Source organism: Lynx canadensis, chromosome D1, assembly GCF_007474595.2.
Source record: "Lynx canadensis isolate LIC74 chromosome D1, mLynCan4.pri.v2, whole genome shotgun sequence".
Taxonomy (NCBI): domain Eukaryota; kingdom Metazoa; phylum Chordata; class Mammalia; order Carnivora; family Felidae; genus Lynx; species Lynx canadensis.
This window is the reverse complement of record NC_044312.2, coordinates 56,814,467-56,836,575: the sequence shown is the minus strand read 5'-3', so window position 1 is coordinate 56,836,575 and position 22,109 is coordinate 56,814,467. Positions and strand designations below refer to the sequence as shown.

At 53.8% G+C, this 22,109-nt stretch overlaps 1 protein-coding gene across 4 annotated transcripts in view; it reads right to left on the bottom strand.

The window, feature by feature from the left end:
• Positions 1-22,109, bottom strand: part of GDPD5 (glycerophosphodiester phosphodiesterase domain containing 5) — an 87,492-nt gene that overhangs the window by 53,222 nt on the left and 12,161 nt on the right. For all 4 annotated transcript variants that reach the window (XM_030332880.1, XM_030332883.1, XM_030332882.1 and 1 more), the window contains exon 2: positions 628-711. The gene's annotated coding sequence lies outside the window, so the exon portion shown is untranslated. The remainder of the gene's footprint in view (positions 1-627; positions 712-22,109) is intronic.

Here is a 22,109-nt window from a genome sequence, read left to right as displayed (position 1 = left end):
AAGGTTCATGCCAATTCCGTGATTCAAGACCTCTAATTCCACCATTTGCTCTTCATTCCTTTGGCTGAAGCATCACCTTCGCCAGGATTATCTGTGAAAATACAGATCTCCTCTGGGAATGGGAGCTCTTTAAACCCCCAAATTGGATGTCAAGGAAACTTCGTTTAATACATGGTTCTAGAGGCAGTAAATCACAGGGATTGAGAATGTGCAATGAGAGTCAGTCTGCCTGGGTTTGAAACCCAGTTCTACCACCTACTAATTGGTAGGATACCACTATACCTCAGTCTCCTTATCCATAAAGCGGGGATAATAGCACCCACCTCATGGGCTATTGAGGGGATTAAATGAGCTAATACATGTCAGGTGCTTAGACAAGTATCCAATACATTGGAATAAGTTGTCTAAGAATACTCCAGTTCTTTACTCGCCCGTCAAATGGGACAACAATCCCTGTCCCCCTTGATTGGCTTTTTTGTTCTTTGGTTTTTGTAAATTGCAAGGTGCTGTCTCCCTAGGAGAGGTAGATACTGTTTTAGAAGCCAGAGCACAGCTCTCTGTGGCTTGTCCCTACCTCCTTTCTCCCCCCACCCCCCACCCCCCACCCTTTCTTTCTCTTTTCTTTACCTGGAAGAAGGTAGCAGCGGCTGTGAGCAGGGCTCTTGAGGATGTCCTGTCCACGGAGGTGGTGTTGTCACTTCCTTGGGACAGCTGAGGGGACAAGGGGACAAACCCAGTCAGATCACTCATCGGTCCACCCTACCTTCTCCTCTCCCACCCGACCCTTAGCCAGTCCCCATGCCGTGCCCACCCCATGCTGGGTGTGGGGCCCAGGGATGGGTCACACCTTGTCCCTGCCCAGGGAAGCTGCTAAGCTGGCGGGTGGTCCAGCTATGGGCCACCAGACACCCCACAAGCAATCCTACCTCCACACATGCTGCCCACAGACCAGCCCCAACCCCAAACACAGGACAACCAGTACCCTGAACCACTCTTGCCCGCTCCAGAACCCACGTACATGCAATCCAAGTTCCAGCCACTCTGGGGAGAAATTGGGGCTGCGTGTGGCTCCTGGGGGAGCAGAGGCCCTTTCGTGCTGCCCAGAGACCTGCTCCTCTGGAGGTAGCCGCCAAACCAGCTGCTCTTCTAATGCAGCCGATGGGGGAGGGTGGTGGGCTGGAGGCGGGATCTGGGGCACCGCAATTATGTGGCTAACTTCTGACTCATGTACTGGCTCCCCTACCACCAGCTCCTACAGCCGGCAGGGCAGCCCTCCTGCCCGGGAACTGGGAGGAGAGTTGGTTCCGACAGGCCTTGGAGAGAAACGGAGAAGGGACGCAGCTCTGGGGCAGCACTGCGGGCTTGCAAGGGATGCTGCCGCGTTGCCCACCAGGGCAGAGCGAGGCTGGCAGGGCCGGGAGCTGGCCTGGCCTTCCCAGAGAGTTGTAGACAGAGCCAGGGCTGGGACCCGGGCCCCTTGGTGCCCTGCAGCCCCAGGACAGGGGCGGCTCAAGCCCATGCCAACATGAGAACTCTCCAACCCGATCAGGCCCTGGAGCCACACCCCAGCAAGAAACACACAGCCAAGCTCGGCCTCAGACCGGAGGGGGACAGAACTGGACTCAGAGACAGCTTAGAGAGGACATCCGGCTACTGAGAGACCCCCGGGGCACCCTAACCCTGCCTCCCTCTACCTGCAGTCCCCAGGTTTCTCACCATGCTCTAAACGCACTGCACTTTACAGTTTACAAAACATACTTATCTCCTTCGCCTCCCATTCATTATGACCCTAAGTGATGGGTGGAATATAAACACTCTCAATAGAAACATTCTCAAACTTCAGTGTGCAAACAAATCACCTGGAGACCCTGTTAAAACAGTCCGACACAGTAGGTCTACAAGGGGGCCTGAGATCCTTCATTTCTGACCAGCTCCCAGGTGATGCTGGGGCTCAGGTCCAAGGACCACAGTTTGAGTAGCAAGCACATAGTGGTTAACAGCATGGGCACTGGGGTCAAACTGTCCACATCAGAATCTTGGTTCTTACTGTGTAACCTCGGGCAAGTTACTTAACCTCTCTGTGCCTCAATCTCCGTATTATAAAATAGTTACAATGACAGCAATAATAGTAAACCTGACTCACAGGGTTGATGTGGGGATTAAATTACATAAAATGCTTGAAAGTGATTATTATTTCGAAATTTAAAATGAAGGCTCTGAGATGTGGGCGCAGCCAGCAAGGTAGCAGAGCCAGAATTCAACCCCAAATCTCTTCGCATAAATCCTGAGATACCAAGTTACCACAAAAGGTCACAGCCAGCGAGCCCTCCCCCAGGCATGGATATCGAGGCCCAGAGAAGGATAGGGAGTGACAAGTTCATGAGAAAGTTGGTGTCAGAAATTCAAGTTCATGACTCCCGGCCTCATGTTCTTTCCACTTAACTGTCCTTCTGCACTAAAGAGAAAGTGTCGCAAATTCTCCCTGAGGGCCCCGTCCCCGTCTCTGCTTCAGCGGCTACATAGGCAGTGGCTACCCTGGAAGCCAGATGTGGGAAGGGCGGGATGTGGAGACTGCCCCCTTGCCCACCGTGGCCCGGGTTCAGGTCCCCCTGCTCCCTCAGAGTCCTGCCCACCAGGCCGGGTGAGAACCGTCTGACATCCTCCTTCCTTTTCCATCTCCTACCTCTAATCTGTGGCACTGCTTGGTCTTAGGGTCACCCAGCTGGGGTCGCAGGCAGAAGGTGACGTGGCCTGGGCCTATCTCCACCCCCACGCTGGCTTCCCAGCACGAGACCAGTGGGAGCCTGTGAGTCACTTGAAGGAAGTGTTTGGCCCCAAACAGGAAGTGGCTCTTCAAGCTGAAAAGGGCCCCGAGGCAGGTGGCTGGGTGGCAGAGCCCCAAAAGCCGATTGGGATACAGTAATACCTATTCAGATTTTACCTGAAACTCAAACGTGGCGTCCATCCTCTACTGTGAAACCTGCCAGGGGCTTTCCTGCTGTGTGACCTTAGGTACACCAGTGCACTTCTCTGAGCCTTGATTCCCTCGTCTGTAGGATCTGGGGCTGCATCACAAGACTGCCTATGGCCTGGCATTCCACAATGAAATGAAGGGTTGGAGGAAGTGAATACAGGTTTTAAATAAATGAATAAACGCACACACGAGTGAAATGAATGAGTGAACGCAGACACAGAGGTTTAGACACCAGCCATGGCACAAGTTCCATCATTTATCTCTCGTTAAACTGTATGATAGAGATCTCACTGATGAGATCTCATCCCATCCCCTGAATCACCCTTAGGCGTAGGGCAGAAAGGCCACTGCCCTGAGCCCCACACATCACAGACACATGCTCACAAACGAACGTAGTAGAGAACATACAGGAGCCCCCACCACAGGACATCCATGGGACCCGGGAGCCTCATCCGCTCCCCTAACACCACTCAGGTTCCGCTGAAACCCTTCTCCATTTCTTGGCGTGAAGAACAAAAGATGATTCTGTCCAGATAAAGGTCTGTGGGTTGCGTTGTTGCGGATGAGGGAGGGGGACACTAGGAGTGGTGGTGGAGGAGGGGACTAAGTAGCAGGAAACATTCCAGAGGCAAATTAAACTTGTCAAATCCTTTCAGACAGCGACTAGCCATAGCTTCTTGCATAACAAAGTGTCTTTCCCAGTAATGCTGAGCAACATTTTCTTTTTATTTGGCTTTTCTCCCTGTTCCAATCTGTGGTTCTAAAAGTACCCATGAATTAGTGCGGTATCCACAATAAATACACAAGGCAGCTGAAGAACATCTTTCAGCATCTAAGAATTCATATTACTCAAATTAATGTAACATGAAGTGTGATGCTAATCCTTCACACTGGCAACCACATGGACACCTGGGACCGTGAATAGGTTCACAGTTACAAATGTTCAAAAATGTGGATATTTCATCTCTAAATAATTTTACTTTAAAATCTGATATTCATTGATTACAACGTATATAGTTTTAAAAAAAATTTTTTTTATTAACATCTATTTATTTTTTGAGAGTCAGAGACAGACAGAGCATGAGCAGGGGAGGTGCAGAGAGAGGGAGACACAGAATCGGAATCAGGCTCCAGGCTCCGAGCTGTCAGCACAGAGCCCGACACGGGGCTTGAACCCACGAACCGTGAGATCACGACCCGAGCCGAAGTCAGTCGCCCAACCGACTGAGCCACCCAGGCGCCTCACAATGTATATAGTTTTAATATCCATAGATAATTTCAAGGAATGAAAACAAGTTTTGGGGATGTAAGTTCTCCTTTCTTTACATTTACTTTAATTTACGTTTTTGGGGGCGCCTGGGTGGCGCAGTCGGTTAGGCGTCCGACTTCAGCTCAGGTCACCATCTCGCGGTCCGTGAGTTCGAGCCCCGCGTCAGGCTCTGGGCTGATGGCTCAGAGCCTGGAGCCTGTTTCCGATTCTGTGTCTCCCTCTCTCTCTGCCCCTCCCCCGTTCATGCTCTGTCTCTCTCTGTCCCAAAAATAAATAAACGTTAAAAAAAATTTACGTTTTTGATGGAAATATATTCTATACACTTGAAATATAATCGCATTTTATTTTCGATCCTTCAGATGATTACCGTCAATATCCAATTTTTAAATGATGTGAAAATCTTGATTACAACAATACAACTACAGTGATCTTGTAAAAATGAAGACAATATATTTTACAAAATAAGTAGCAATGCATCCGAACATCACCAACAAAGCCCCCGGATGTGTACTAATAACTACATTCAGTCTCCTTTGCTATTCAGTCACTCTCAGTTGTATAAAACCTTTATGTGTATATTTCAATTTGTATTATGAAGATATATCTGTCAAGATGAGAAAATCAAATTATTTCATTGAGCAGTTTCTGAGTTGTGGTATCACCTTCAAATATCTGACAAAGTATATGGGCCTCCATTTGCATTTTTCCCCCGGGCCCAGCAAACTCTGCCCTGGGCCTGCCTGTCCACTCCCCGCCCACCAGCTCTCACTTCTGTGGGGCCCAGGCCGCCTGCCCTGGTCACTTCACCTGAGCATCTGCTGGGCTGCCAGCCAGCCCTGTCTTCCCTGGAGTCTGCCCTTTAGAAAGCGCTGTACCCATGAAAGGTCCTCATGCTTGGATGTGGGCCTTATTTCTAGAGCCGACTGGGGTTCCTTCAAGGACAGTGACCGTGACTTGACTAGCATCTCCCTCAGACCTGCTGCTCCTTAAAGTCCCTTACCTTCCAGCACCATCTGTGAAGGGACCTGGCCCAGGGGGCCTAGAAGTGTCTGGCAGCCCCCTGGCCATCAGGCTGAGCGGATGGACCCAGTGACCTCTGGTCCCCACAACTGGTTTTCTCCTTTGCACCCCTTCTCAGTCCACCTCTACCCATGCTCCCCTTCGGCCCACTTACTCCGCGCCTACTGGTCACACTGATCCCCTTGGACTAAAGCCACCAGAATGCACGCTCCTGAGAAACCTCCACATTCCCGGCCCACCACCCTTCCTAGCATCTTTCACAGAGCGCTTCCAGAGAGCAGGAGCCAGGTTCCGGAGGGGGACAGGGTAGGGGACACTAGGAGACTAAGCCAGGAGACCTGGGCTCTGAGCCTGGCTTGGCCACTGGCCGGCAGGTCAGCCTCCTCTCTAGGCTCAGGTCTTCCTTCCTCAAATGGGTTATAGCCACCAGCCCAGATTCCCCGTGGGAGGATTGGGGGAACCCAGCGGACAGGGAGAACCGATGTGATAGGACCTAACGCCATCTGTCTCGTGTTTCCCACTGGCCTGGCGCATGCCGGTCCATCTACCGCAGCACCGTCGACCACATGTGGAGGGCCGGCCGTAGCCTTGAAAGGGGCAGAGAGTCTGTCCACTCTCTCGTTTGTCTCCCTCAGCCTCCCACTGCCCCTGCACTCTGCAGACGGCAGAACAGCTCAAGGGCTCGGGGTCCCTTGTTCGAGGGCACAGCTATGTGAATGGCAGAGCCAGGATTCGTACTCAGACTCCCAAACCAGTCTACACAACCATAAATCCAGTCACCAGCACACAGTCCCTGAGCTCTACTGTGTGCCAGGAGAGGCTCCGAGCCCTGGTGGGGGAGCCCGCTGTCTAATGGTATAGAGAAAGGCACCGAGTGCCCTCCGAACAAAGGAGGCATGAGCTGGGGGTGGGGTGCAGGGGGGCCTTGTTGGCGGATCGGCACTTTCTCCTAGCCTCACCCCAACCTAGTCCAGCACTGGATCCACTGGAGGCAGCAACGAATAGCCACGACTGGACAAGCTTGTTTCCTCTGCATCCACCACCCCAGCCAGCCGCTCCCTGCCCGCTCCTTGGAAGGAAGGGTAGGCAGGGAGGAGCCCAGGCCTTGGGATATGTGTGCTAGACATTAAGCCTGGGGAAAGCAGGACCCCGTCCATCTTTCCACAGTACGTCCATAAATGGTTGTCAGAGGAACTAGTGATAAACAGCGCGCACTGACCACTGGGGTCCCTAGCTCAGTCCATCCTGTTCATTAAGAACTTAGTGCAGGTTCCACATCAGACAGGGCTGGGAGCCAGAGCAGAGCTGGTAAATGGTAAGGTGCTTCCCTAACCAGCCAGGGGGCAGGGAGCAATTCCTGGCCCTGTCACCTCCATCTTTTTGCTGTGTGATCTTGGGCAAGTCACTTTGCCTCTCTGGGTATCAAACAGGGATTAACACCATGTTGAAATCACCAGACCTGAGGTGGGTGGATACAACACTTTGGTGAGAAACATGGGGCACTGAGGCTCAGAGAGGGGAGCTGACTTGGCCAAGGTCACAGAGCAGGCACAAGAGTCTGAACTAGGACCCAGGCCTGTCATGCTCTACAGCGCTGGACTCCCAAAGGCCTTAGTGGGGAGGCCAGATTGTGAGTGACATCACAGGGGTGGGAGAAGGGTTGGGGCAGATTCCATCTGGGCTACCCCAGGAGGACACCACCAGTTAAAGTCATCATCGTCAGAGTCCTGAGAGCCTAACTCCTGCTTGTTTGTTTCTGGGACATGCTGACCAACATGAGTTCCAGAAGCAATCCTTGAACGCCTGGGCTTTGCCCATAGACATGGTGGGGTGGGGTGCCGTGGGCCAAGAAGAAAAGTCAAATTCAATTCAGGTGGGGATGGGCCCCAAGGGCCTTGATTTCCTCTGTGGTGCTCAATGCTTCCATGGCCCTGATCTAACCACTGCCCCTGGGCCCTCTGCCATGTCCTGCTCTTCACAGATGCCCCCTAGGCTGTGCAGGCAGGGCTGGAGATGTAAGTGGCACAGAGGCAGACTTCTCCAGAAGGGACTACAGCAAGGCAACCTGGCGAAGGTGGAAAGGCTGCATGAAGCCGAGTCATCAGGGAGAACCTTGGGGGCTGGGGCCACGTCTGCCAGCTGAGGAGCTCTGTGAGTTTCTGCTTCTGGAAGCTGAGAGAGCGTGAGCCAGCACTGGGCCTGGGGGAACAGTGGAAGCACAAGGAAGGTTCTGCCTCTTGGTGGTCCCTCCCAGCAGCCAACATCTGTGGAGGTGTGTGGGTGGACTGCCCTGAGGCTGTTGGAATCCCTTTGCCTGCGGTCATGGCCGGTCCCCAGGGCCCCCTTTTACTGGTGACCACCTGGGTAAAGGTCTAAGTTCTCTAGCATCCTTGCCCTCGGTCAGCTCTGGCCTCATGTCCCCAGAGCTTGCTTCTCCTCCTCTTTCTGGTTCTACTTTCCCTATTACTTTAGCAGCTTCTTTTCTGGAAAACTTCCTAATAAATCACTCTCACGTGAACCCTTGTCTCAGGGTCTGCTTCGAGATTGCCCCACCTCAGACAGCTATGAGGTCAGTGCCATTAATTTTCCCATTTCAGAGACAAGGAAACTGAGGCTGAGACTCGGAGTTGTTGAAGCTCCCCCATGTGGCAAGCAGAACGAACTTGACTTGAGGTGGGCCCCCTGAGGAAAGCCTGGGCCGGCATCATCTGAGCCTATGTACATCCCTCCCACACTCTACCCTCCTGGCCATCTGAGCTAACTTACTTTTTTTCCTTTTTTCTTTTTTTTTTATTAGAAGGAAAGCAGGAGAATCTGCAGATGATCCAAGGGGGATGACTAAGTCCTCAGATTCTTCTCGTTGGCTCAGATCCTGTTTTGGTCAATCCTTGTGAATCAGGGCGGGTCTGACATTCTGGGAATGCAGGGAGACTTCAAACCAACTTCATGAAAACAAGTTGTAAAAACACTGGCCGCCACTCAAAGCGGCCGGCTGATCAGCTTGGCTCCGCAGAGCAGGGTTGAACAAGTTCACCAGAAGGGAACGCACAGCAGGAGAGACTTCGGCTAGACCCAGAGGAAGAACTTCCCAGTAATTGGGAAGAAAGGGAGTGCTAGCTGGAAAGGGGGGGAGGGGGACAGACTGGGTGAGACTCGGGCTTGTTCAGGGAAGGAGCCAGCCCAGAAGGGGAGCAGGGCGAGACGGCTGTGAACACCTGCTCCAGTTCGGCAGACAGCCACCCCCTAACCCGAGGGAGCTGGGCGTGGCCTCCTTGGAAGCCTGAGGATCCGTGCCCTGACCTTCCCAGGCTTTTCTTGTTTGAAGTAGCTATGAAGCCACCCCTAGAGCCCTGCAGACCCAAAACCACCGGAGGCCAACTCCGCCCAGCCCTGAGCTTCAACCACTGACTTGCAACCTGCTTTAGGAGGATGCTCTGAGTTTGTGGGGCTTCTGCCTCCTAGGACGTCAAAAGCCTCTGCATGTAAGGTCCTCCCACCCCCAGGGTGGCCAGATACCCTGGAGCCTGGCAGAGCTCAGGGCAGGACTGAGGGCCGCCACCATGCCACCTCCTCCTCCCCTGCTCTGCACAACCATCCCTCCAGGAAAATCCGCCCCCTCCAGGCGCCCTCCCCCGGGCCCCAGCAGAGAACCGGTACAGGTGTCCACAGCAGCCTCACCCTGCTCCTCCTCCCTCGGCACCTCCTCTGGGCTGGCTCCTTGCAGGCGGCAAAGAATAGGCCCTGAGTCTCACTCGCTCTGTCCCCCTCCACCCCAGCCCAGCTAGCACACCCCTTATTTCCTTCCTTCTCATCCAGATCTCTGAAAGAGTTGTCTACACTCACGTCTCCATTGCCTCCCTCCCACCTGCTGCTAAACCCACAGCCCTGTGCTCCCGCCAAATTCAACCATGACCTCCACATGAGTGAGCCCACCGTGCAGCTCTCATTCCTCCCTGACACTGTGGGCCTCACCCTCCTTCTGGAAACCTTCTGGACCCTGGCGTCCAGGACACCACTTGCTCTGGTTTCCCTCATTGCCTCCAGGTCCCCCTCTCTGCCCAGAGCCTCGTGCTGCACTTTCTCCTACGCCCTTTGTCCTCCCTTGCCCTTCACACTCTCCTTGTGCAAGATCACCTAGCACCGCTGTCTCTGCCTGGACCACACTCAAGTCTGGAGTATCCAGGGACCCCTGGTCATCCCGGCCTGGACACCCCAACAGGAACCTCATACCCCCAGTGGCCCAATGATGACTCATCACATTCCCCCAAACCTGCTCCACCCCTGTGCCTTATCTCAAGGCACCTCCATTCTCCAGTCTTCCAGGCCCGGCAGATGAGAATCACCCTTCCCACCCATCTTCCTCAAGCCCCCAGGCCCACCTGGCATCTGTTCTCCACCTCCCCTCCCCTCCCACCAAATAGCCCTGCAGTCTTGGCTCAAACTCCTTCCGCAGGAAGACTTCCTTGATTCTCCTGGTAGACTTGGGCATGCCTTTTCCTGTTTCCATGGGCCCTGCACAGCCCGGTTCAGCAGCCATGCTCCTGTTCAGCTGCGCACTGATGCCCCTGGCTGGCTCCAAGAGTAGAGGTGGTGTCTGATTTGATTCTGGGTCCAAGTTCTGCACAGGGGAGCCCCTGGGAGAGGCTTTCCAAATCTGGGGAACTCGTCTTTCTGCTGAATTTGCCCCACTGGTGAGATCTGGACCTCCCCTCAGCCCACACACCTGCCAGAGCAAGGGCTGTCTCTGCTCCACCCCTCCTCGGGGCTTAAAACACATGAGCACTTGGCTTCTTGTCGACACATTCTAACCTGTCTGCCATTTATAAGGAGAGACCCCATGGGGCCTGCAGGAAACCAAGGGCCCCCTCTCATACATGTGCTAGCACATGCACAAACACACAGGGGCAGACATACACAAACTTAGAGCACATATTCACAGGCAGACCCAGGCAATACACATGGACACGTGAATACACACAGGCTCATGGAGGCACACGCAGGTGTAGACAGGCCCATAGCTGTAGCACTCTGGAAGCAGTGTGGTCTTGGGCTTCTGCTTCCCTCACGGACACCACGGGTGCCAGGAGTCAAGGTCAGCTTGGCTGGAGCTCAGGGTTGTCTCTCACAGCTGCATGCAGGGCAGGGGCTGGGGCTGGGGCGGGAGGAGACAGCAACCGTACTTGCTCTGCTGTTTCGACCCTTCCTTCCCTCTCAGTTTCCATAAACTCTTCCTCTGGGAAGCCCTCCCTCTCAGTGTTAGGTGGGGAGGTTGACCCCGAAGGGGATCCTGCCTGGATCCCACCCCAATCGTTCCCTTGGGCCCCTTCTCACGTGTAAGGGAAGGGCTGGACCGGCCCCATCACAAGCTCAGAGCTTTTAGGGTCAAGACCAAGTCCCTTTTCCCAGCGCTAGTCCAGCCTTGCCTCCACATAGCAGCTCAAATCCCTCTCCCGAGTAATCCTTGGCGGATCCCTTTCCCAGATGCAGCACCAGCATCAGAGATTATCGCTCAGCACCGGAGGGCCCATCTAATCCTCAGGACAGCCCTGCTGGGGTTGGTGCGCTCCCGCTCCTTTTACAGGTGAGAGACAAGGTGACTCAGAGAGACAAGACCACACAGCTGCTAAAGAGCCCCTTCTTCTCTTTCCTTGAAATCAGGTTCCTGACCTCCAAATCCACGACCTCCCTCAGGAGGGAGCACTGGCCTTAGAGAGTGGCTGGGGGGAGGCTTCGGGGGTGGAGGGTGGAGGATCTCGTAGGGAGGAGCCCTGCACCCGAAGAGCACCTGTTCCTGTCAAACTGAATCAGAGGCAGCCCTCAGTGCCACTGCACCTGCTGCAGCCATGTGGCCAGCTTGAGGCTGGATCCTTTGCTAACTTGCTGTGGCATTTGGAGCAAGTCACTGGGCGTCAGTTTCCCAATCTGTAATGTGAGCGGGGTGGACACTACAACCCCCGGGGTCTGTTCCATTTGGACCCTGTGAAGCTGCACACTAGGCAGGGGTGTTGGAAGGGGAGACCATGAGGGTGGCGGGGGGGGGGGGGCGTCCCCCGCAGATGGGGCTGAGGCATGAGGAGGAGGCCATTGAGAGTTCTCTGGCCCTGCCAGCTTCCCTAGGGTTGTCTGCTAGGCTCTTCCAGACCCCTCTGCCAAGGCAGGCACCCTCCCACCCTTCCATCTCCCCTTGCAGCAGAGAAAAATTGCAAAGTGTCCAATATACTAGAAGGGGAGAAAAGGCAAGTGAGTGTGAGTATGCTCATCACATGCAAAACTGATGCAAATGCCCTGGGCAAACACGTGGGCACGAGTCCCATCATTCCTGCCCTCTCCCTATACCCCCTAAGTCCAGTACCTCCCCCAGTTCTGCTGGTCACACCTCAGAAGTGGCTCCCTCATTAGGGTACTCCAGCCCTTCATATCTCTGCCTGAGAAACAGCCAAGAACTCCCTGGGAGCCACAGGATCAAATCCCATCCGCAAAACTTTTCTCAGCCTGGCCTCCATTCACTTTCCCAGCCCCCCTCCCCCACCTCACCTCAGGGGAGCCCCTGCCACCAGGAGCTAAGTCCAGGTCTCAGGAACTTTACGCTCCACACCTTTACACAGCTCGTTCCCTTTGCACAGAGGGCCCTCCCACTTGCCCCTGCTTGTTGAATTCCTATAGATCCCTCAATACCCAAATGAGAAATGCTACAGTTCATCGAATTGGCTTCCGCACTGGGAATCAGGTCTTAAAATCAGCACATCATGAGTAAATTGCATACGGTCACCCTTGACTATATATAGCTATCGCTTATATACAATGCCTAGTCACCGTTCTAGACAGCTCCCGTGTTTTGACTTACCTAACTCTCACAACTGTGGCAGACTGTATTTTCAAAGACAACTGCAACAGTAGCTTTCACCCCACATGCGCCTCCTACAATGTTCCTAGGGAGAGGTAGGGTTTAGGCTACCCCCACTTGAATCTGGGGGGTGCTTGAGAGTAATGGCAGAAGTGACCCTACGAGACTCCCAAGGCCAGTTCATCAAATGTGATGCAGTTTCTGTGGAGTTCACTGGGGTACCCCTGCTGGAGTGTTGGGCCACCATGTAGACAACCTGACTGCTCGGAGGCTCCCAGAGGAGCTCACAGATGGAAACGAAGCCCGGAAACTACATAAAGATCAAGACAGGCCCAGCCAACCTCCAGCTGCCCCAGCTCCTCATTGCTGTAGCCATCATCTGGCTTATAACCATGTCAGAAACACTGAGCCAGAACCACTTGGGCGAGCCCATTAAAAAAAATTTTTTTTAACGTTATTTTTAAGAGAGAGAGAGACAGAGTGTGAGTGGGGGAGGGGCAGAGAGAGAGGGAGATACAGAATCCGAAGCAGGCTCCAGGCTCTGAGCTGTCAGCACAGAGCCCAACACGGGGCTCGAACTCACAAACCGTGAGATCATGACCTGAGCTGAAGTCGGACGCTTAACCGACTGCGCCACCCAGGTGCCCCTCAGCTGAGCCCATTTTAGATTGCCAAGCTATACAAACTGAGATAATAAAATGGTTGTTCTTATATAAAGTCACTGAATTGCAAGGTGATTTGTAATAACAGTCACTGGAACATCGTTATCCCCACTTTAGGGAAAAAGAATCAGAGGCAGACAGGTTAAGCAATTTGGCCAAGATCACAGAGCAGAGTCAGGCAATTGGCAGAGTCAGGACTGGAACACAGGCAGTTTAGCTCCAGAATCCACACTATTTACTGCTACACCACACTAACTGCCTTCGAGGTCGGCTTGGTCTCCAGGCCCACAGCAGGCCTCGGGGAGTGTTTGCTGAATAGATGACTGAGGGAAGGAATAAGCAAATGAACAGGTGAGTGAAAGCAGAGTGTGAGCTCCCAGGTGCAAGGCAGGACCTCAGACAAGCCTGAACCATGCAAAGGAGTCCGACACGAGCCCCTCATCGCTGGGGCGGTGCTGCTGTCCGCAGCCCTGGGAGAAGGTGGCCATCAGAGGAGCCCAGCTGATGCTACCTGCCTCTGGCCCTGTACAGAGGAGCCTGAGATGCTCATCTCCCTGCTCCCTGCCTCCCCCAGCCCTGCATGCCACAGGATTACACACAGGCCCCTGGAGAGCCAGTCCCACCTGAGGACCAGGCCTATGGATCCTGGAGACCACAGCAGGAAAGTCCCTGGGCCGGAAGGCTGGAGACCTTAGTTTAATCCTGCCATGGCCACTGTCTGATTGTGCAGACTTGGGCAAGTCTCTGCCCCTCTGTGGGCCCAGGTGCTCTCCCGCTCCACTGCTCTAAGATTCACCAGATGCTGAGCTGGCCTCGTAGAAGGGGGTTAAGGTGGGCTTGGCATGTGGATCCCCTAAACCCCAAAAGGCATCTGTCCCAAGATGGAAAGCGCATGATGAGAATGAATCCCCCCACCCCTGCTTCACTGTCTTGCCGGGCATTTCTACACGCACAATTTCTACTCCCTGCAGCCCCTCCCCCCGCAGGCACAGCAGTAAGGGGCGAAGGACTAAGACCCACAGCTCAAGTGATGCTAGAAGCCAGGGTCCAAACCAGGCTCGCTCACCTCCCAAACCCCCACTCTTCACAGTAGCAAGAGGTGACGCAACCCACATGTCCAGTGGCAAACAAATGGATAAACGTGCGGTATGCATGCACCCTGTAATATTATTCAGCCGCTAAAAAGGGAAGGAAACCTTGTCACATGCTACAACATGGACAAACCATGAGGACATTATGCCGAGTGAAATAAGCCAGTTGCAAAAAGACAAACACAGTGTGATCTCACGTACATGAGGTATTTAGAGTAGTCAAATTCCTAGTGGGATGCAGGTTGCGAGGGGCTGGGGGGCGGGGGTGGAAGTCAGAGTGGCAGTTTCCTGGGTATTTCAGTCTTGCTAGTTGAAAAGTTCTGGAGATCTGTTGTGCAACAATGTGATTAAGTGAACACTACTAAGCTGTACCCTTGAAAGTTATTAAGATGCTGGGGCGCCTGGGTGGTTTAGTTGGTGAAGTGTCCAAGCCTTGATTTTGGTTCAGGTCATGATCTCACGGTTTATGGGTTTGAGCCCCATGTCGGGCTCTGCACTGGCAGCATGGAGCCTGCTTGGGATTCTCTCTCTCTCCTTCTCTGTCTGCCTCTCCCCTGCTCGCTCACTCTCTCTCTCAAAATAAACTTAAAAAAAATTATTAAGATGGTAAATTTTAAGTCATGTGTATTTTAGCACAGCTAAAAAAAAAATCCCCCACTCTTGGGGTAGAGAGGGAGGTTACAAGGGCTTTAGGGAGGGGAGTCCAGGCAGGCTCCACAGAAGGGGGGGGGCTTTGAGTTGGGCAGGATTTGGGTAAGTGCAGATGGTTCTGGGGCACTACAGACTTGCACCTTTGGCCCCTGCTTCCCTCCTTCTCTCCTAGGATCTGGCTGACTCCGCCCCCCAGCCCACAACAGCCCTTCAGATCTGCACACCAAAGCAGTGCCCAAAGGGGAGCAGGCACTGGAAGAAAGAAGGGATTTCTTAAATACCTACTATGTGCTCCCAGCCCACTTGCTTCATGACCCCTATCCTTCTGGGGCACAGTCTTCCCATCTGTACAACCGAAGGGTGACCCAGGATTCCTCCCAGTTCTCACACTGGCAATAATCTCTGAGGGGAGAGGGAGGTGGGAGGCACCAAGGACCCGCAGAGAGGGGGACCAGGACACTCACTGTTCAAAAGTCCAGGAATCTGGTGCTGTGGCCTCGTGATCCTGCCCCAAGCAGCTTCTGTCCACTTCACAGAAGGGGAATCTGAGCCCCAATGGGATCTGGTTTTGTTCCAACTCAACAAACAGGTGCCTGCACCTACTCTGTTTGTGACAGGATCACAATTCCTCTTCCCAATCCAGTCCTGGAGTAACATGAAGGAAAGCACAATTCGTAGCACCTGGGCGGCTCAGTCAAGCATATGACTTCAGCTCAGACTATGATCTCACAGTTCATGAGTTCGAGCCCCGCGACGGGGCTCTGTGCTGACAGCTCAGAGCCTGGAGCCTGCTTGGGATTCTGTGTCTCCGTTTCTCTCTGCCCCTTCCCTGCTTGTGCTCTCTCTCTCTTTCTCTCTCTCTCTCAAAAATAATCATTAAAATAAAAATTTAAAAAAAAAAAAAAAAAGGAAAGCACAATTCATTGCACCAAGACAAGTCCTCCATGCCTAGGGCTTTCTCCAGGAATTGAGACTCTCACCTCTCCCCCGACTCAGGAATCTTTTGCCCCCAGAAGGAACGAGGTGGGACAGTCCTTGGTTCCAATCTCAGCTCTGCCAAGTACTAGCTGGACATCATCCGTATGATGTCCATGAAGACACCTCCCAGCTGCACCCCTCTGAGGGTTGATGAGGCACAGGCACAAACTCAGAGCCCAGCAGGGTCTGGCATACAGTAGGCACTCAATAAATGGCCACCATCGACAGCTCTCTCCTTGAAGACAAAGCCATTTTCGTGGCTCTGTTTGCTCCTCTCAGAGGCCAGTTTGTTTGTTTGAACACTTCCCAGAGAGCTTTTTCCCCCAGGAACACTGGGTGATGCTCCCTAGCCAGCCCCAGGGACGAGACGGGAGGAGCAATGAGCCTCACTGATGGAAAAAAAATCAACTCATCATCACGTGGAAACAAGAGAGAAGTCCTGGGGAAGCCCGTGGTGGCCCCAGCACCCTTCACCCACCTTCTCCCTGCTCCACCCAGGAGGACCCACAATGGCCCCAGATCCCGCTTAATAAGCCCCCTGGGCCAGGCTGGGAGGCCTGATGCTATCCGGCTGCTACTTAAATCACACAAAGCCTTCTATTCTTAGCTGAGCAGGGGCCTAGTTCCTTGCCAGCTGCCGGTCAGCTCTGTCAGCCCTGTGGTGCAGGCCTGGGGGTCAATCGTGACCACAAGGAGGTGTCAGGCGGCCCTTGACCTTCCTGAAGCCTGAGGCCTGCATGAGGGGGGCTGCAGAGCACAGCCCTGAGGCCGGAAAGGAAGGTGAGGCTGGGTTCTCTGCCCTGGGCCACTGGCCTGCACCCCGGGCCACCCTCCTGCAGAGCCCCCAAGCACCCACTATGTGTCACTTGTGCTTTTTTTCCCCAGTAGAATTTTATAGGGCATTTCTCACCAGAGTCTCATAACCCTGAGAGTTAGGTATCCATGACCTCCCTTTTACGGGGACGGGGAGACTGGGGACTCACCCTGGGCCACTGGCAAATATGCAGAATCACACCTCACACTCAGGGCTGCCTGGCTGCAGAGCGTCGCCTGTCCCAACAGGAAGGTTCCCCATACCTGCTGACCCAGAAGCTCCTCTGCTGGGGTCATCGGTGTGAGAACACGTCTAAGCTGCACTGACCTTTTCAAGGAGCTGAACAGAAGTTTTCTTTCTCCTGCTTAGACACCACATCATGCCTCCAAAGTCCTGATTTCTTTGTTCTGGGCTGTAATTAGATCCTCCCCGAAAATCGGTGGCCTACTATGTGCCCGGCACCTTCCTGGATGTCCCACCTGCTGGGTGTTTTGATCTGACCTTATGGTAGCCTCGTGAGGTTGGCCTTGTCGTCAGCATTTTACAGACGAGGCCGTGTTACAGATCTAAGGTTGCACGAGCACTGCACGGAGCTGGACAGAAACCCGGGTGTGTCAGGCCTTTTTAAGATGGGGGAGAACTGCTGCTTATGTTTACTGGCTCTTCTTTCAATAAACTGCTTAAGTTTACGTTCCCGTTCCATGATATCCTTCCCCCTGCCGTCCCCCTCCGCCCTGCCCCCGTGCCAGCCCAAGCAGAGCCAGCATCTGTGATCCCTCTGGGTGCTGGCTGAGTCCAGCTGTCTGCCGGGACCCCCCCTGCTGGGGCCGGGACACCATCTGGGAGCCTCTCAGAAACAAGGGCATTGAGAGGGACCCTCAGAACTCTGGGAGAAGAGATGCTGGGCAGAGCCCAGTCCTGTCCCCCTGCGCCTCAGCATGGGCACAGTGGCTGTGACCAACGATTCTGCGTGACAAGGTGTAGGCCCCCCGAGAGCAAGCAACTAAGCCCTGCTGAAATAAAGCAGCATCCACACCACCAGAGATCTGAGTCGTCCCGACTGACACGTCCTGGCACCAACTGGGAAGTGGAGGGGATGGGCAGGGGAGGGAAGGGGAGGGTGAGGGGAGGGTGACTGTCTTGTTCTGCCCACGGGCCCCAACCACTCCCCTCCCCACCAGCTACCCAAGGACACAGGCCTGTAGGTGGGCAGGCCCTGTTGGACCCCAGCCCTGTGAACAGGACAGGTAAGCTGGGGAGGGGGGGAGTTCCTCACATGTGTTCCCCACCCTTCGCTAGAGACCAGGACCCAAAGCCCTGCAGGCGTCTGGGAAGCAGCTGGGGAGGGGGCGGTATCTGGTCCAGCCCCCAGCAGACAGGACGGGCGGTGCTGTCTCTCCTCCTATTGGAATGCACGCAGACACTGGAGTGTAAACACAGCCCTGGCCTGCATGTGCTCCTTGTACATAATTCATGGGCTCCTATGGCTTTGGCCTGGATAAAATGTACTCAGCAGGAGAAACCTGCATGGAAAATGGTATGCGGTGCCCAGGGAGCACTTCCAGGAAAGGAGTGAGTGGGCCAGAGGCCTGGGAGATTATAGTGGGCAAATAAACGTTATTTACAAGACTGGTTTCCACATGTGTGGGATAAGTTAGTTTCCTACACACTTTCACAGACTACAGCTCAATGAATCTTCACAAAAGGTCAGTGTGGAAATTACTATGATTCCCATTTTACAGCTGAGGAAACTGAGGCTCAGGGGTTAAGTAACTTACCCATTTTCCCAAAGAAGGAAGAAGCAGAACTTCCTACCCTGCACCAAACAGCTTCAGGTACACAACCCGCAACCATAGGTTGGCTCGACTCCCCTTACCCCCCAGTTACAGCCTGGAGCCTTAGAAGAGCCAGCAAGCAATGAGGACACTGAGGCACTTCATCCTGAGCCCAGTGCCCAACTGCTGAAGAAAGACAGCGAGGAGTGAATTCCAGCAGCAGAGCCAGCTTGACCTCCGCCCCGGCCAATGGGCTGCCCCCTGTCCAGGGAGCCTCTGGCCCCTGCCCAGCTAGGGCAGCCCAGCGGACCTCGGGCTAGAGGGGAAATGCTCTGGGTCTTGCCCTGCACACACATCAAGAATCCCTGAGAGTCCTTCAAGGCTGGAGGGGAAGTGCTAGGTGACGTTGACTGACATGAGCACGAGCCCCTCAAGGTCCAGAGAGGGGGAACCACTTGTTCAAGGTCCCGCAGTAGAAGAGTCTGGCCAGTCCACAAACTGGGCACCGCCGGGTGCCAGACACGCTGGGATGAATGCAACATACTCTGCTGGTGTTCGGACCCTCATGATCTGCCTCAGGTAGCTTCTCCAGCCCCATCTCCAACAAACCGCCTTTCCTCCCTCTTCCCCCACCACCCTGGCTCCTTACAGCACCCCGAAGACATAACCCACCCGTTGCCACCTTTATACCTTTGCTCAGGCTCCTGTCTTCCCAGGATGCTTGCCCACCCCCACACCTCCTACTATAACCTCTGTGCTTCTTTGCAGAGCCTCACTCAAGATCTCCCAGCTGCCCTTGCCCACTCCCTCCCTCCTTGCCTCCTCTGAGCCTCCCCACGCTCCTGACCTCCCTGACAACATCTGTTCACTCTGCCCAGGGTAACTGTTCCTGGAACTGGCTCACTCACACCCCTCAGGACCCGGGACTAAAGCCCCCGACGAAATGAACTTCACACACCCACCCACCACAAAGACCCTGAACAGTTCAGAAGAACCACTTATTCCTTTTAAGGCTTGTATTTGTCTTTCTTTAAAAACCCTTCGTGGGCACGGGGAAATGAAATGGAAGGTTCTTAGTCAGACGCATCTTGGCATTTCCAAATGCTGGCTCTGTGCCTGGCACACAGTAGATGTCTGAGATATGGTCGCATGGTGGACGAAAGAATAAAAATATCTCCACCTTGCACTTCCTCCCGCTGCCTGAATCTCCGCCATTATTATCAATTCTGTCCTGGGGCTAAACCATGTTCCCTGTGATCCTCTTTCAAAATGCAAACAGCCGTGGGCAAGAAAGAAGCTCTAGCTGGAGGCTTCCGGTACAAAATGAGAAAGTACGGGTTTGCTGATCTGGCTCTTCCCAAAGTGTTCTCTCTAGGCTATTAGTCCCAGACCCTGCTTGGTGACAAAGGAGTTGCATGCTGAAGCAAGCCTGGGAGTTGGGAAAGGCTGGCTGCGTACCGCACCACCTGTTGGGAGACTAATTTACATCAACACATTAAAAGCCCTGAGAAGTCCTGTTTCGATTTATGTGACCTAGCATTTCTCGAATTTGTATGCTCATGCGTCCTGGGACCCTTACCCTTGCCGGAACTAGGGCTCCTCAGAGCAGTTTGGGAAGTGCGGACTGGATGGTGTGAGCAGGTCCACTGCAGGCCGAGGTATGCGCGCTGAAAGGGTGTTTGTGTCTGGCATACAGCCAAGGCCACATTTCCTCGTGCTGACCATTGTACAGAGGCACAGGTCTGGCCTAAGCCATCACCAGTGATCTTTTGTGACAGAAGCAGAAAATGAATGGGGCATCATACAGCTTACAGATGGAGGACAGAGGAGTGGGAACAGGTGACAGGCCAGGCTGGAGACCTGAGTTCCCATTGCAATTCCGTGCTCACTGCTGGCTACTGGGCAGGAGACCTCATCTTGCTGAGCTTTGCTTTCATCATCCGTAGAACCGGGCTAAAGCCATTCTCAGGGCTGTTGTAAAGACTCGGTGTGGTAATGCACTCAGAGGCAGATCATAAACTGTAGGTCCTGTACTGGCATTTGCTATGTACACATCATTATTTCCCTGCGTGCACTGCCAGGAGGGTGTGGTCATGTCTTGACTGATCACAAGCCACTGCAGAAGTCCTCCATCAGGACGGACGGACGGATGGATGGATGGAATCCCTAGCAAGACCCAGAATCAACAATGGCTGTTGAATGACTGAATGAATGAACGAACAAACCAATTCCAATAAGTTTGGTTGTCCCATTTCTTAGCCCCTACCCTAACTGGTAGAAGCAGTAAATCAGGAAAGACACATGGTACTCGAGGGAAGAAAGGTGGTGGACTGCTGGAGGCAGCAGAATGAAGGTCAAGGTGAGAAGAGCCAGAAACTTGCAAAAGCAGACCCTACGGCAGTCAGGCAGGCGCAGCAGCCCAGGGTCACTCAGCTCAGGGCCAGCAGGGTTCAGTGCTCCCAGCACCACAGTGAGTGCTCACAAGGCCCTTCCCGGAGAGGTTAACCATGTCGGCATTGTGCAGGGAAAGGAAGTGATCAATCCTTTTCACAAGGTTTCCAACCCAAACTATGAAAGGGTTGTTTTTAAAGGGGATGAGGGAGAAGGAAGCTTTAGGGACACAAGCCTTGGCTGCCTGGAAAAACACTTACATTTTTATACAAACTTATCAACATAGTCATGCACAGGACAAACATTTTTAAAGTGCCCGCTGCGTGCCAGGCAAGTGCTGGTAGGCACTTGGGCGGGGGAGGGTATACTCAGGGCCTCATCAGACAGCAGCAGACAGCATCACACGTTGAAGACTGGATAAACGAGGTGTCGGGTCACTTGAGGACAGAAAGGGAAGTGCTGGAGGAAAAAGCCACACACAGGAAGTCTGGAGGACCGAGCTAGATCACCGTGTGACCTCAGGCAAATCACCTTCCTTCTCTGAGCCTCCATTTTCCCATCTATAAAGTGGGGCTGATGATAAATATCACGAAAACTACTATATTGCACCAGGCACTGGGCCAGTGGTCATAGACTTTATCTCACCCAGTGTGCACAGCCAGCAAGACAGCCGTTGCTATTTGTTGCGGGGAATGACTGTCCCTTCCACAGATAAGCAAACTGAGGCTCAGCTGGTTACTCACTTGCTCGAAGGCAGAGAGTTGGTGGGAGCTGGAATTTAAACCTGGGTTTGTCAGATTCCAGAGCTCACCCTCTCCTGCCCTCCCAGACGAGTCCCACGCTGCCTCTCACTGATTGCCGTGAGGATTCAGTGACACTGTGGATATCAAAGTGCTTTATAAAGGTAAACTATTAGGTGTCCAAAGCCAACAAGAACTGAGTCTTGATTCCTCTGTGAAACCAAACGCTGAAGTTCACAGGGGCATTCAGAACTCAGGGCTCCCGGGCTCCTAACCCCTCTGCCTCCTCCGTTCCTTGGCCAACTTCTTCCCAGAGCCCCATCCCAGGCTGCAAACAGCCTTGCTCAGACCACCTGGCTCCCCTGCGCTCCACCCTGCCGAGGACCTAGAGGGCACATGAGGCCTAGAGGGCACATTCTGCCACGGGGGCCCCCACAGAATCAGGAGCTCCAGGCTCCTTCACCACTCCCCGCGAACAGGCTGTGGGGCCTCGGGGCCAGTCTCCTCATCTCTCTGAGCCTCGGGTTCCCCCCACACCATAAGGGATTAAAGCAGACTTCATGTGGGAAAAGATACTCTCCAAGGTGGGACTCAAGAAACGTGACTGACCTTTAGCTGGGTGAGTGCAGTGGGGTGGGTAGGAAGAGATTCAGGCTCTCAGAATCCCCGAAGAGGAGGGTACTTACCCCATCCACCAGAAATCCCCCATCTAACCTTGAAATCACTGCCTGCCCTTGGGAGCCCTGGTCGGAGAGTGGACTCGGCTCTTAACCACCACCGGCCACCAGCAGGACCCTAATCTGCTGGCTTCCCAGGTTGGCTGGGGCCCAGGTCGGGGAGAGGGAGGAAAATGGTCTTTAGGCAGAACCGCATACATCTTCGCCGCAGAGAGCTGAGCC